We start from the raw sequence: 6,000 nt of genomic DNA, 5'->3' as shown, positions 1-6,000 counted from the left end.
TTCAATGATCATTACATTCATGCTAACAGTTTGACTGCTTGCTGTCCAGGAGTAAAGAAGAAGATTTTTAAAGATTACGCTAATTTTAGTGCTTTTGGCCCCACCCCTCAGGCCCCATGGGGGGCAGGGACCATGAAATTCACAATTCTTGTTTCTCTTTACCCATAGATGCTTTATGTAAAATTTGGTGGAAATTGGTTGAGTTGTTGCAGAGAAGAAGCTGAAAATGTTCAAATGTTAACACACGACGAACGACGCACGACGACGGAGAAAAACGGATAGCAATAGGTCACCTGAGTTTACTCAGGTGACCTAAAAAATGATGACTTTAAACGAAACTGTTGATATTCTTGTTTCATCAACTTGCTTGTTAATAATTTACCTCGTTTCTAATGAGACTTTTTCTGAAAATTTAGCATTGCCCTCAGGATTCACTGTTGTACATCTTAGTTTTCACTAAATTTTTGTCCAAACAAAACATACTTCCATAATTCTGGTATTATCTAGAACTTTAACAATTAAATAACAATCGGGCAAGATTGGCGATATTAGAACATATGCGCAGCTGAAGAACAAATAAACTATATTTGGATATAAACAATAAAATGTAATGATATTCACTTTTTAAATAAGTAATAAAGTTAGATTTCTTTTTAAGGTCAGACGACACATTTTTGAAAAATATATAATTTTTTTCTAAGAATTTGTCATTGAAGTAATGATACTTAAACAAGTTTCCTCACAAAAAATTAGGGTACCGTACCAGGCATTTACACAAGATACCTCAGGGTCATATTTTTTATATAACCCTTATGGGTAATCTTCTGAATGACCTATATCACAATTTTGGGTGTACTTATGTTTAAAAACAATATAGAAATCAGAAATAAATGACAAATATTAATAATTTTTAAAAATAATACCAAGAGATACAAATCATATATTTAAGGAACGTGTCGTCTGACCTTAAAGAAGCATTTTTCATGTTGGCCGCTAGAATTATTGTTGCTTCATCCAATATATGATAAGTTTTCTCTTTTGATATATTTTCTAAACCGATACAGAGGGACGTTCATCAATAATATCAATAAACAGCAAAAAAATAATAAATAAGCAAAAGCAACTGTTAGATGTATTTATTCAGCAAACGGACATTTTTCCTAAAAGTTTGTTCAGAAAGATAGAGTAGAAGCCCTACAACTGCGCCCACGCGGTCGACAAGTCGAGGACCAACCGTAAATAGGTAAATTGATTTCCAAAATATCAGGAAAACAGAACTATTTAAATTTATTTAAATCATATCTCACATTCCTTTCAAAGAATATGTGACCTTTACTATATAAGATATTAAAAATATATAAATATTAAAAAATTCAAAGGAAATTTTGTAGATGTAGGCATTTAATTTTTAATTGTGAACCTTAAACTGATAGATGAAAAATAATTATTTGTTCTTTTAAGATATTTTCTTGCACACGTTTTTCACTCAAAAGCAAAGACCTCGCAAAATACCTTTGAAGAACTTCAAATTTAGACCTATAATCGGCACTAACGATGCGTGAACTGTGAGGGTTTCTTAAGTATTCCAATGCCTACCGTGACAAGGTATGATTCTTAGGTCATATCCAAGATACCTGTGACTTTCACTTCTATAGGTACTTTTCTATATAAAAAAGTCAGGTCATTTTGAAACTTAGCATTGGAAACATTTATTCGTTATATAATTTTTTCAAGAAATTTAAAATATACATAGTATCATATGTAAAAGCATTTATTGTTGATGTGTGAAATTTAATTCCATGTCCTTTAGTAGATATGTTAATTTATAATTCATCCCATTTAGTAACCACGGAACAAACTCAGAAACAAGGTATCGTCGAAAACTTACCTTTAGGAGGTTCTCAATACCCGGTATAGTGCTCTCACTATGCATTTTATACAGTGCATGAATTCCTAAATGCCAGTTCACGCATTAAAACGTTTCTCTTTAAATCTTTTTTGCTAAAAAATTGTTCCAGTATCACTATTGTGTTTGTCAATGTTATACATGTAGTTTTGTCACTGCGTAATTGTGATTTCACAAGATCAACAACTGCGCAGCGCCAAACTCTGCATGACAATACTTATTTTTCAATGTTTTGATTCGAGTTGTATAGACGATCCCTTTTCTCAGAAAACACCATCGTCTAATACAGAGTCTCTAACATTCAGGGGTACCGCCTGTATCTAGTACACAAACCATAGCTCCCTTTTGTTCTTGTGGTAGTTGTACTTTATGTCTTTTATAAACCTAAACACCCATATTTAGTTTAATGATGTATTTTAGGAAGACTACCGGGTAATGTAGATGATGGGTTTTTCCATTATTAGTGTTGCATTGATTTATATTTGGTCAGTGTGGTTGAATGGTTTTAATTTCAGGTAGAATTGGCTGGAATTGCTATCATATTCTGGGAACTGGTTTTGAAGGGTGTATACCTGATATAGATGAAATACATATTTCATAGTGTTGGAGACACCACCCTTATACCTGCAAGTAATTTGAAAAATTACTAATAAATAAGTACCTAAATAATTTCCATATGAACGAGAAATCTATAAAATGAGTTCTAATCAGTTCAATCAGAAATTGGATAAAAATGTTACGGACATGTATTTGAATTAAAAGAGATTAATAAGTAAAATCATGAAGACTAAATAGATATATATATATATATATATATATATATATATATATATATATATATATATATATATATATATATATTTGAAAGACTCTAAAGTCCGATGGTCTCACCAAACTCCGATGGCTCGTTTCCTATGAGACACGTTGCGCTAAAGTGCGATGGTCTGACACGCCAAAGTCCGATGGTTCGGAGAAACAATAGACGTTTATGACGTCACAATAATTCGACGTCAATTACTGACGCCGATGTCCTGCATTCAAAAACCATAATATCTGAATTCGTCCTCTCAGTCAATTTTATTGACTTTGCTTATTGCTTGCACCTTCCTGAGATATTAGGGTTAGTCTTCGCACACCACTCGATTGATTAGGGTCAGTCCTTGCATTGCACAACCCGAGTGAATTAGCGTTAGTCCTCTCACACTAGTCGAGTGATTAGTGTAAGTCTTGCCCCAACTCAAGATATTTAGGTTATTGTTTATACACACTTTTCGAGCGTTGATCTCGCACCCATGAGAGACAAGGGTTAGTTTTTGCAATTATTTATACTTTTTAAAGACTTTGGCATGGCACGGCATTGAGGTTTGGCGCAGTGCTACTATGACGTCATAAACGTTTTTTTTTTTGGGGGGGGGGGGGATATTTATATTAAATTGTATGCATTATTCTCTAAATCATTGAAAAGCGTTATAGGTAGATATCAATAAGACACAGTGACCAGCTAAAGATCTATATCTTCCAAATTACGCTTCTATTTTTGTTAAAAGTAGTATTCCATTAGGGTACACATATCAGTGATTAGTTGCATTCAAAAATTAGAGTAAAATTTGAACATTTGATTTTTGGTCAATTTACCGGGACCGTAAGTCACCTCATCTCATCCTTGATATAAAATGATATTAGTAAACACATTATGACGGTTGTCCGGTTGTCCGCAAACTTTTGGAACAACCCTCGTATATACCTTTTACCATTATTACAAAAGCGACTTTCATTTACCATTTCCAATGCTTTTTGCATTTTGATTGCTGTGTTCTACATGGTTAGGAATTGTATAGCCTCTGTCACTAGCAGGAGTAAGGGAGATAATCGTCTTGAGCTTTGAGGACTTTTCTGAAAACCAAGAAAATAAAGAAAAATATAGATTTTATTTCACTCTGTGTATTTAAAGTAAGTGAGAATAAACTTACCAATTTCTCTGCAACCATACTTAAAAGAATTATTACAGGCCACATATTCTGTATGCGATCCTCCTCTGTGCACCATGCACTTTGTCGGTTGAAGGATTCCTGTGTAAAGAGAAAACATGAGATCCTGTGTATTTTATGGTAGTTAATATAATATACACATAAATATTTTGTAATTCTTTCTTCTCTCTCAACAAAATTACCTTCCATAGAAATATCGTGGAAGTTCCCAATTACGTATTTCTGCCCTGGTATTAAATGCTGTATTAACTCTTCTAGGAAGAAAATCTTTACAATTCCTTGAATGGAACGCTCACAAAAGAAACGGCGATTTCTTGGGAATTCTTCACAAACTAATATCAAAAGAAATAAGTATATCTCAGTATCGAAATTGAATTAATATGTATCATGATTGATCTTTAGTCTGAGTTTTATAATATACTTACTCGAAGAAATTTCATTTTCTTCTACTTCCTGAACTTCCAAGGTTATAATACCTTATAAAAAAGCTTAAATTATTATATACATGGGTCATTCAAAGACTTTTGATATAATTTATTTTTTAAACAAGTATCATAATATGTTCAAGATTGGTAAATATTTTGACAATAAATTATCATCTGAATAACGTAATGAAAGAATTCAAAATTTTAAATTGTTTGTAGGGCACAACTGCACATTTTGGGGTACGTCAGAGTTAAGTAATGCATTTGCTACACACCATAATATGTCTCTATTAACATATAGCGTTAAAACTTAATTTAAAAAATTATCCTCGCAATGCCAGGGATATACTGAAAACGTTGCCTTTGGACCCTGACAAATAAGAATATAACATTGTTTTCTGTGGTTGTACAAAACAAATCCATGCATTTATAGGAATTATCGTTCTTCAAATATTCTATTAGTGAAAAATATAAATTAATTACTTATAAAAATTCTCCTTCTTATAATTTCTGTATCAAATAAAGGAATCATTACAAGTATCTATTATAAGTAATTAATTAAAATATTGCAATAGAAAATAGAAATATTTGATTGATTTTATATTGTTTAACGTCCTCTCGAGAAATTTTCACTCATTTGGAGACGCCATTACATACCATTGAAGAGCTGTAAATTTTGTCCCTTACTCCAGGCCACTGAGCAGGGAGGGATCTTTTCGACGTATAAAGGATTGACTCCTTACTTTGCGACTCTAGAGCAGACGCTTTTACCTCTGTGCCGCGCGGGCGATGAAATTGATATTTGTAATAAAGATCACTGAATGAGTTGATTAAACAATGGTCCTAATCATATAATTCTAGTAGTATCGTTCATTGGATTGCTTGGAATAATTGCCTGGAAAATGGTCTCTTTTACAAGAGAATTCTAGAGTTAGATCCGTGGCTCTCATTATATTCTGGCCATGTTCATTATGTATCTTAAAGTTTCATAGTTTTTATGCCCCCATAATCGAATGTCAAAATGTTCGAAAACTAAAGGCGATAATTTTTAGCTTTATATGCGCGCAATAAAAAGGTGAAAAAAAGGTAAAAAGAAAACTTTCATGTTCAATAACTTAGCTGTTGCACTTCAGTAAGTGTGGTGATAATATAAAGCAACATGAAATAATTTAAATTGTATTCTCTATCTTTGTTTAATCAATTAAGACGATTGAATAATGTGATCTATTTTGAATCAATCAGATAGCCAGTAATAATAGAGAAAAGTAATAAAAGAATTAATTTAAAATACTGTTTACCGCCGCTCAATACAAATTTGGCTATTCCCACCCATGTGTCATTTGGAAGAACATCTCTCTCAGTTAAGGGGCGTTGCTCTTTGATTTCACAGACTGCCATTGATTTTTTCCATGTGGAGAACCCGGAACATTCAGTTAACTCCAGACATACAGCTGAAAGAGCTTTTGGTATATACTTTGCATATACATGTATGATATAGATTGAATTTAACTCGGATTCTGATCTATTGACAAAAATATTACATATTACCTACTTTGTTGGTGCTTTTGATCTTTCATTTTTTTTAAACGAGACATATGTTGTTCTTGTTTTCTCAGACTCAAGCCATATTTTGGTAAAGATAATGAACCACCACAATCACAAAATACATTTACAATACACT

Source organism: Saccostrea cucullata, unplaced genomic scaffold, assembly GCF_032062105.1.
Source record: "Saccostrea cucullata isolate Sc308-1 unplaced genomic scaffold, CSIRO_AGI_Scuc_v1 ctg6889, whole genome shotgun sequence".
In the NCBI taxonomy this organism is placed as follows: domain Eukaryota; kingdom Metazoa; phylum Mollusca; class Bivalvia; order Ostreida; family Ostreidae; genus Saccostrea; species Saccostrea cuccullata.
Note: the sequence above shows the minus strand (reverse complement) of the source record.